This window comes from Nomascus leucogenys, chromosome 22a (assembly GCF_006542625.1).
Source record: "Nomascus leucogenys isolate Asia chromosome 22a, Asia_NLE_v1, whole genome shotgun sequence".
Classification (NCBI taxonomy): Eukaryota; Metazoa; Chordata; class Mammalia; order Primates; family Hylobatidae; genus Nomascus; species Nomascus leucogenys.
Window position 1 is genome coordinate 91,181,233 of NC_044402.1, and position 10,519 is coordinate 91,191,751.

The 10,519-nt window shown below is 40.8% G+C and overlaps 1 pseudogene across 1 annotated transcript; it reads left to right on the forward strand.

Moving 5' to 3' along the window:
- Positions 1-2,436: 2,436 nt before the first annotated feature.
- LOC115832289 lies at positions 2,437-9,583 on the forward strand (annotated as a pseudogene). The gene is made up of 2 exons (XR_004027704.1): positions 2,437-2,481; positions 8,903-9,583. The product of XR_004027704.1 is annotated as a cytochrome c oxidase subunit 4 isoform 1, mitochondrial pseudogene (transcript).
- Positions 9,584-10,519: the final 936 nt, after the last annotated feature.

The window sequence follows — 10,519 nt, forward strand, 5'->3', positions numbered from 1 at the left end:
TGAATACTTTTCCATTGTACCACATTGTGTTTATTCCTTCAGTTAAATATCAGCTACAAGGAGGAATCAGTGGAAGCTGGGTTGCCAACTTCCACTGTTTGACTATTATGAATAGTGCTGCAACAAATATTCCTGATTCCTGTACATGTTATTATTTGGACATAGGTTTTTACTTCTCTAGGATACATACCTAGGAGTGGAATTGCAAGGTCATATGAAAACTCTTTTTGAAAGTTCTGCCAAATTGTTCTCCACAGTAGCTGCACTGTTTTACATTCCCACCAGCCATGCATGAGGGTTCCAATTTCTCCACATCCTTACCCAGACCTGTTATTTTTCTTTCTTAAATTATGTTTCTCCATATCCTCATCCATACTTGTTATTTTTTCTTTTTTAAAAATTACATTCATTCTAGTGAGTATGAAATGGTATCTCATTGTGATTTTGATTTGCATTTCCCTAATGACTAAAGATGTTGAACATCTTCTTGTGCGCTTATTGGCTATTTGTATATCTTCTTTGGAGAAATGTCTATTCAAGCCCTTTGCCCATTTTTAAATTGAGTCACTTATTTATATATTCTGAATGCAAGGTCTTTATGAGGTATATGATTTGCAAACATTTTCTCTCATTCTGTAAGTTTTCTTTTCACTTTGTTTATAGTGACGTTTCATGCAAAAAAAAAATCTTTTTCTTTTCTTTTTTTTTTTTTCGAGACGGGGTCTCCCTCTTTCGCCCAGGCTGGAGTTCAGTGGCGCGATCTTGGCTCACTGCAAGCTCCGCCTCCTGGGTTCACGCATTCTCTGCTCAGCCTCCGAGTAGCTGGACTACAGACACCGCACCACGGTAATTTTTTGCATTTTATAGAGGGTTTCACCTGTTAGCAGGATGTTCGATCTCCTGACCTCTTATCCGCCCGCCTCAGCCTCCCAAAGTGCTGGATTACAGGCGTGAGCCATCTGGCAAAAATATTTTTATGAAGACCAATTTATCTATTTATTTCTTTGGTTGCTTGTGCTTTGGGTGGTGTCATATTTAAGAAACCATTGCTTAATCCAAAGTCATGAAGATTTACACCTATGCTTCTTTCTAAAAGTTTTATAGTTTTGGCTCTTATATTTAAGTCTTTGATCTACTTTGAGTTAATGTCCGTATATGGTGTCAGAAAGAGGTTCAAGTTCTTTTTTCTGCATGTGGGTATCCATTTGTTCCAGCACCATTTGTCAAACTTTCTGTATTCTAATTAGATATTTCTGACCACATTACATCATAGGTGATGTTAGACACTCCACTTTGAATCCCATCAGAAGATATTACCTTGGTGAACCACCATTAGAAATAACTGTTTATTCAGCGTCATGACTATCAGATCCCCCCAATGTTCAGTGATATTTTCCTTTGTGATTAGAAAGTAATTTGTGTGGTGTTAATCTGGGGCCAAAAGAATGTCGAGTTATTAATTAAATATTCTCCTAATGGCTTTAACAAGTAATTTTACTACTTGTTCTCATCACCAAGTAATCATCTGGTTTCTGTTCTGTAAAATAAAGGATTAGAGAAGATTATCTCAAACTTCACTTTTTTTTTTTTTTTTTTTGAGACGGAGTCTCGCTCTCTCGCCCAGGCTGGAGTGCAGTGGCTCACTGCAAGCTCCGCCTCCCGGGTTCACGCCATTCTCCTGCCTCAGCCTCTCCGAGTAGCTGGGACTACAGGCGCCCGCCACCACGCCCGGCTAATTTTTTTGTATGTTTTTAGTAGAGACGGGGTTTCACCGTGGTCTCGATCTCCTGACCTCGTGATCCGCCCGCCTTGGCCTCCCAAAGTGCTGGGATTACAAGCGTGAGCCACCGCGCCCGGCCTCAAACTTCACTTTTAGCTTTATATTACTTTATTATCTTAGTCTCTATGTTGGGTTTATTTGCATTGAGCTATATTTTTTTCTACAGTAACAAAATGAGATGGTTACTTCAAATGACTAAGGCAGTGGACATTTATCTCCAGGAAGAGGTGGCAATCTCTTAGTGAATGATATTTTAAGGAAACATAATTTGTTTTCTCTTTTCCTTCCTTCCTTTCTTTCTTTTCTCTTTCTTTCTCTTCTTCTTTCTCCTTCCTTCCTTCCTCCTTCCCTTCCTCCCTCCCTCCTTTCCTCCCTCCATCCCTCTCTGTCTTTCTCCCTTCCCTTTCTTGCTTGCTTTCTTTCTTTCTTTCTCTTCTCTCTCTCTTTCTTTCTTTCTTTCTTTCTTTCTTTCTTTCTTTTTCTTTCTTTCTGCTGCTCCTCGTGGAGCAGGGCTAACTCACAGGCAGTGTGCCCAAAGTTGGCTGAGACATGCTATTCTTTCTCCCACGTTTGTTTTGTCCTTTTATTATTTTATTGTGGCTACTCAAAAGGCTGATATGATAACTGCCTCAGTCATTGAGTCATATTTTAAGGCAATGACACTAAACATTAGTGACACCAAATGCAACCTCTGGAGAAATGTGAGTAGCTGAGATGATAGGTAGATAGATAGATGATAGATAGATAGATAGATAGATAGATAGATAGATAGATAGATAGTGATAGAAATTTCCTGAATCCTTGGGAATGTTTTGAGTAAAGAAGACTGGAAAAGACCAAGGAGAGACAAAATAACCATTTGTAAGTATCTTGATGTCTCAGATCTACATCTAAGAAAACAGACCTAGTCTTTGTTGAATAAAGAAATTAGATGGGGTGGAATTTAAAGGAAGGCAGATATCAGATCAATATAAAGAAGCTTTCTCTAAAATCCAGTCTGTCTGGACTAGAACAGGCTGCTGTACTGTGAGGCAGACAGCTACTACTCCTGGAAGGGTCCCAACAGAGGCTGGTCAGCCGCCACTCAGGAATGCTAGGGCCAGACTTCTGCATCAGGCCAGAAGTGGGCAAAATAACATCTTCTCCCTCTTCATTCATATTATTAAACTCTAACTCTCATTTTACCTCCTCAACATTTCACACATTTATCCACTATCATTTTTAGGTCCACTGCCTAGGGCTAAAATCTCCTACCAGTTTTCTACATGAACTTGATGCTCAAGGCAAATTTTACTAGTCATTCCTCATGCTTCCCCTATCATTATAAATTATTTCCCAACACTCAGCTCAAAATCTCTTCCTAAGGGAAGCGTTTTTCTAGTCCAGCCCAGCAGAGTCCTTGACTGCCTCAACTGAACAAAATGATACCTTGTGGCCACTTCCATTATGCACTTATCACTCTCTATTGTAATTTTTTGCTTACACATCTGGCTCCCCTACTAGATGATAACCTCCTCCAGGGCAAGGAGCATGCCTTAACTTTGTATCACCACCACCTGGAAGAGTCTTTCCTATAATAGTTGCTCAAAAAATATTTGGTGAATAAATGAATCAATTTATGAATCATTGAGATTCCATAATTCTATTGAGTTCTTATAATCATATGACAGCTTTGGGGGTGAGAATGGAGTGTTTGGTGACTGACGACAGTATTTTTGTATCTAAAGTAGTACTTCTCAGCTTTCAATTTGTTATGATCTTCATCTGTCCCTTTGAGAGGATGAGTTTGCTATGGATGACTAAAAAGAAGTATTGACTACTGACTACAACAGTAAAGAGAAAAGTAAAACGTTATTGCAATGAGCTTTTGGCTCTCACAATGCCCTATCTGAAGACTTAGTTAATACTGATGAAAAGAGGAGACATAGCCGGGCGCGGTGGCTCACGCTTGTAATCCCAGCACTTTGGGAGGCCGAGGCGGGCGGATCACGAGGTCAGGAGATCGAGACCACGGTGAAACCCCGTCTCTACTAAAAATACAAAAAATTAGCCGGGCGTAGTGGCGGGCGCCTGTAGTCCCAGCTACTCGGAGAGGCTGAGGCAGGAGAATGGCGTGAACCCGGGAGGCGGAGCTTGCAGTGAGCCGAGATTGCGCCACTGCACTCCAGCCTGGGCGAGAGAGCGAGACTCCGTCTCAAAAAAAAAAAAAAAGAAAGAAAAGAGGAGACATAGGGAAGTGGAAAGGATATCATTTGATTATTGGAGGGGAGGAAGAAGAGAGAAGTAGTGGAGAACATGAGTATGAGAATGTAAAAATCAGAAGACAGAATGGATGAGTCATATATAAATGGCATTATATATATCTTGATATATATATATATCATATATATAATGATATATATCATGCCATCACAAAATAACGTCTATCAATCTATCTATCTATATATATACATACACCTATATATATGATGTTATTTTGTGATGCACTGATAAGAGAGTCGTGCTTAGAGGACCCTAGGAGTTATCAATCTGTGGTCAAGAAGAGAGCACCAAGAGGCTCCTGGGAGGGTTTATGGCATCCTAGCAGATGAAGATTAGCCTACAGATGTGCTGAAGAAGGATGCTCAGTCGTTGACACTAGGCCTTTTCTCCCTGCTGAAATAAGCAGCACCTTTTCATGCCATGACAAGTAATTTTTGGCTCTCTTGGCTATGGCCATCCTGAAGGAAATTTGGGAATTAGGCAAAATTTAACATGTATCTATATCGTCTTTTTACAGCCCCTGCTGCCATCTCTAGTTCTCTAATTTCCCCATTGCCCCTTAATTTCCCCCATTGTCCCAGCTCTCTCCGCAGCTGTGGCACCCCATCAAGGCATCCTGGCATTCCATTCTCTGGGACTTATTCTCTCCTAACCCTCCCTAGTAGCCATGACACCATGTTTATTCTCTCTGGAAAATATGCTTGACCAGTCTAAGATAAATTGTTAGTGACTGACAATGGCTGTGATTCCTAGTGGGTTATTCTTCCTACATTTGCATTCTGCCAGGGATTTTCAATGGCTTAATCAAAAGGTAGAGAAAATATTAAATACAAAAAAAGGGAAACCATTTGAAAAGGTAACCCAAACTTCACCTTCTTTTAAAATAGAGGTCTTGACCTTAAGAAGCTTTGAGATTCTTAAGATACAGGTTTCATATTTCATTAAAATAAACAGAACATGTAGTTCTAGAGATTTTTGTTTTACTCTAATGATTTTGATAGCAGTTGTTATTTGGGGAGGAGTATATTTGTCAAAGCAACTAATCATCTTTGTTTTTAAAAAAAAAAATCCCAGAATGTAATGGGAATTTGGAAATCTGCCCAGTATGCTTTTCGAGAAATGGACATTGATTGTTGGCATCTCTTTTTTTTGTGCCTCTTCCTAACACTCCCTCACAGGGGCACACCCTGCCCGTTGTCAGGGTGAATCTAAAGACACATTGTTGTCTCATACTTTAATGAGACAGAAATGTGTTGTCTCCAAACTACACTGAAAGAAAATCAAATGGGGCAACCACTGAAAGAAAATCAAATGGCAAAACCACAAGCTTTTAACTGCTGCTCTATGAACCTACTCTTCAAGAATGTAATACTGGTTTTCAATGGTGCCTGGAAATTTTTTCCTCTGGGTTGAGAAAGGAAAAAAAGGAAAGGATGAGGAAGATAGAAAAGGAGGAAGAAAAAAATGAGGGAAGGAATATTCCAACTCCTTACTGCTAAGCAGTAATGTTGAGATATCAACATTTTGAAATGAAAGCTTCTTAGAATATTTATTTTTTCCAAATTTGGCCCAGGGCCTTGACTGGCAGTACTTGTGCACTTTATTCCTCATATACATTTTAAATAATTATGTACATTTTTCCATATTTTGTTCTATCCCTCTAGCTCCATGCTGGGGCATCTGAAACAACTATTTCAGGCATTTGGTTTTCTGGTCTCTAAGGAAAGATATCTCCAATTCTGTTTTTGCTCTTGCCTACATTCTTTTGACATTATTATAAAAGCAGACACGATAATGAGCTTTGACGGGATGAGCTGCTGAAATGGCTTAGGATTCAGGATTCAGCATACTATGGCCCACAAATCAAATCCAGACTGCTGTCTGCTTCTTAGTTGTATTGAAACATAGCCATGCCTATTCATTTACTTGTTGCCTATGGCTGCTTCTGTGCTATAATGACAAAGTTGACAGGGACTGTATGGTATACAAAGCCTAAAATTGTGACAAATACTGTATGGCCTGAAAAGCCTAAATTCTTACTATCTGAATATTTTCAGTTTGCACAAGAATGTAAACCAAATATGTCAACTATGCACACTATTTAATTCAGCTGACACGATTTTTGCAGCAAGACTTTGTTGATGAAGGAAGAAGTGTACAGATTCACATTCTGGTGCAAACTATCTCTCTATGGATCAGCACTTTTAGTAGCACTGATTTAAGTGACTCTATAAAACTTTTACTTTGAGGAAAATACTTACTTGATAACATTTCTAGGTTGTGTGACTCATAGATGTAGTTAGAGCTATCAGCTTTTGCTGTTTCATAAAGTTGCCCCCAAACTTTGTGATTCAAAACAAATTGCAGTTTGGCATTTTGGACTGGGCTCAGCTTGGTGGTTTGGCTTTGTCCAGGCCAAGATGATCTTTCAGCTGGACTTGTTCATGTATCTGTAGGCAGCTGGTGGGTTAGCTGGGGCTGGTTAGTCTAAGACAGTTCAACTATTACAGCTTTCTGCTCCACTTGGTCTCCCTTGATGCTCAAGATATGCTGGGCAGGAGTCTGAGATCAGAAGGAGTGAAAGCTGTGAGGTCTCTTGACACCTGGATTCAAAACACATTGCAGCCGTAAAAAATGACGAGTTCATATCCTTTGTAGGGACATGGATGAAGCTGGAAACCATCATTCTCAGCAAACTATCGCAAGGACAAAAAACCAAGCACCGCATGTTCTCACTCATAGGTGAGAATTGAACAATGAGAACACATGGACACAGGAAGGGGAACATCACACACCGGGGCCTGTTGCGGGGTGGGGGGAGGGGGGAAGGATAGCATTAGGAGATATACCTAATGTTAAATGACGAGTTAATGGGTGCAGCACACCAACATGGCACGTGTATACATATGTAACAAACCTGCATATTGTGCACATGTACCCTGAAACTTAAAGTATAATAAAAAAATAAATAAAATAAAATAAAAAACACACAAACTATCACTTCCATCACATTCTTGGCCCAAGCAAGTTTCAAGAGCAGCCCACCTGATCTTGGGGGTAGGGAAATAGACTCCACTTCTTGCTGGAAGGAGCTGCAAAGTATTGCAGCCATTTTTGCAATCAACCACAGGAAGGGAGAAGGGAGAAAGAAGACGACCGCTTCTCTTCAGTCCTTTCTTTCCCAAACTTTGGTCGAATTTCACTATTCTAGTGCCTATCATAATACTCCCCAATTGGCCTGATCCAATTTCAGAGTTTTATGTAACCTCTAGGAAAGACTTTGACATCAAAAACAATACATTTGAATTATAGTAAGAGCAACAGAAATTATAGTAATTATAGTAAGAATTACAGTAAGAGCAATAGAAACGGAGCTGAAGTCTAGGAGTCCAGGTCCCTCTGCTGCAGAATTTAGGTTTTATAATATATGAGATTATAGCATTGTAAATTTTGTGCTAAACATTTCAATAGTTGTATCGCCTTCGGCAGTTTGGCAGTGTTTATTGATCTATATAGGCTCTAATATAGCACAAAACTTTAATGAGATAAATGTAAAATGCTAAATACTAAATAACACACCTTAGGAGGTTCTGAGCATTTCCTACTCCTATCACCTGGGTGACACAGTTTGTTTAATGTATATGACTACATGTTTGGTATATTTGTTTCTGTGGCAATACATAGGCGGATATGTTATTATTCTCACAAACCTCTATTTGGGAGGTAAGAAAGAATGGACGAAGGTCAGAGCCTGTATAACTTAGCGATGATCACTTTTCAGACCTGTTAATTTCTCTTAAGGTCAGTGCATTTTCTTAGAGAAATTAGCTTTCCAGGGGGTGTATTATTTCACCCCATCTTATCCTTAAAGTGATCTGAAATGTTAGATGTGCTTTTACTATGAAGTTTCAGAAAAAAAGACAATAGAAATAACGACTAACACAGAGAACAATTATTGACAAAAATAGGTACAGATGCATTTAGACACAGAATTATTCTTGAGTGGCCTTAATCTAAAACCCTACTTACCATATCCATGTTGAAAACTTTAATTCACATTTTATTCCGTGATTCAGGCTCTGACCTTAGAACTTAGAACCCACACACAAATCCTATCTTTCGTGCTTCCTGAAGCCCTCAGGTGCTATGTAAACCAGAAGTCCTAGCTTTTCCAGCCTAGAAGTCACACTTGGCTTTAGGATTTTGACAATAGTCCAAGCTTATATCTTGCTTAACTTCAGGTAGTCCAATTTTTACCGGGATCTACTTCCCAAGTATTTCATGAGATTCCCAGGAAGGGCTTCCTTGTTTGATAAAGGCACAATGGCTTGCCACCTCAGCCCATCAGCTGATTCTGGACTGCTGCTCTGTTCTGAGGGTCAAATTTCATTACTGCCAGACACTGGAACTGCCTTTCGTACCACTTCACCCCCATGCACGTCAAAGGCATTCAAATCCCCACAGTGGTAGCTAAGATCAGGCTGTATTCCTTAACAAGACTTCCCTGAAGGGTTGGTAGGTAACAGAAGGGAACTTCTCTGATAGCTTAAAACCTTATGCCAGATATAGTAGTTCTGAGAGTCCACAAGCCAAGGACCCTCCACAGTAGTCCTCAGTTGGATGTCTCTCACTTTTGCTGCCAGCCAGCCAATATGTTACAGGGCTGGCTCACTTCTTCCACTGAGCGCTTTCTTGAGCACATTGTCCTTTCCCAGAACGGAGGACCTAATGCCCAAGGCCAAGACAGAAGAAATTACTTCTCCTTGTCCCATTTCCAATCCAAGACTAACTTTTTCAGTGATAGAACATCCAAGGGATAAGAAATAAGCTTCGCTTCCGGTCGCGGGACACCGGGCGTAGAGGGCGGTCGCGGCGGGCAGCGGCGGCAGAAAGTTGGCTACCAGGGTATTTAGCCTAGTTGGCAAGTGAGCAATTTCCACCTCTGTGTGTGTACGAGCACATGAAAGTGTTGTGAAGAGCGAAGACTTTTCGCTCCCAGCTTATGTGGATCGGCGTGACCATCCCTTGCCGGAGGTGGCCCATGTCAAGCACCTGTCTGCCAGCCAGAAGGCCCTGAAGGAGAAGGAGAAGGAGAAGGAGAAGGAGAAGGCCGCCTGGAGCAGCCTCTCCATGGATAAGAAAGTCGAGTTGTATCGCATTAAGTTCAAGGAGAGCTTTGCTGAGATGAACAGGGGCTCCGACGAGTGGAAGACGGTTGTGGGCGGTGCCATGTTCTTCATCGGCTTCACCGCGCTCATTATCATGTGGCAGAAGCACTATGTGTACGGCCCCCTCCCGCAAACCTTTGACAAAGAGTGGGTGGCCAAGCAGACCAAGAGGATGCTGGACATGAAGGTGAACCCCATCCAGGGCTTAGCCTCCAAGTGGGACTACAAAAAGAACGAGTGGAAGAAGTGAGAGATGCTGGCCTGCGCCTGCGCCTGGCTCTGTCACCGCCATGCAACTCCATGCCTATTTACTGGAAACCTGTTATGCCAAACAGTTGTGCCACTGCTAATAAATGACCAGTTTACCTGAAAACAAAACAAAACAAAACAAATAAGCTTCATAGGGCAGGGGCTTTTTGTGTTTGTCACTGACATACTCCAAGCGACTAAAATAGTGCCTGAGCCTAGAAGGCCTTCAATAATAATTGAGCAATCGAATAAAATGGTTTATTTTTCTAAAACAAACTAATAAAGACTCAGTAACTGTTTAGTTACGTAATTCAGAACAACATCAGAAAAGCTTGGTCCAACATGGGAATTTGCAAACCTAGTCCACTCCCTTTAGGGTATCTTCTCCAGCATAAGATAAATGCATACCTCCATATCGCTTCTGCCCAAGTAGCTCTCCACTCCTTACCTCCTCTTTCTGAAGGCTCACCCAGGATGACACAAAAGCACCACTCAAGAATAGTTTTAGACACAATGAAATCTAACTCCTTATTCAGAAAGGAAACATTCTCCTAAAGGATACAATCCACAGAAATGTATCTCCATCCTCAATGGAGACAAATTTTCATAGTTTAACTCCTCAAAGTCTTAATTGTCTGAATTCCAAATTGGGTCCTGCTGAATTTCTCTTAAGTGTCCAACACAGTGATTATTTCTCGAAACAGTGATTTTCTCAAAAACTAAACCATAAACTCTACATTTAGAGACACAAAAACACTCTTCTCACTTCAAATTGGCAGTTTTCCCTCTTCATGGGCATCAAAGTTTCCAAAAATATCTTGGGGCCCAATTTCAGCAGAGCACCAACTTTCTAGCATATGTTGCTCAGTCACTGTCTAGATTCTAGAATGTAAGCCAAACCTTTGTGATGGGTGGAAAATTCCTCTGGTCTGAATCAGCAGAGCTTCTCTCTCTGCCTCCACCCCTTTGTCACTCAAGGACATTGCAATGATCTACATTTGCTCTTTCTGGGTATTCGTACTGTGTGTAGACCTTTGCTGCTTAATCAGCTTTCAACCAA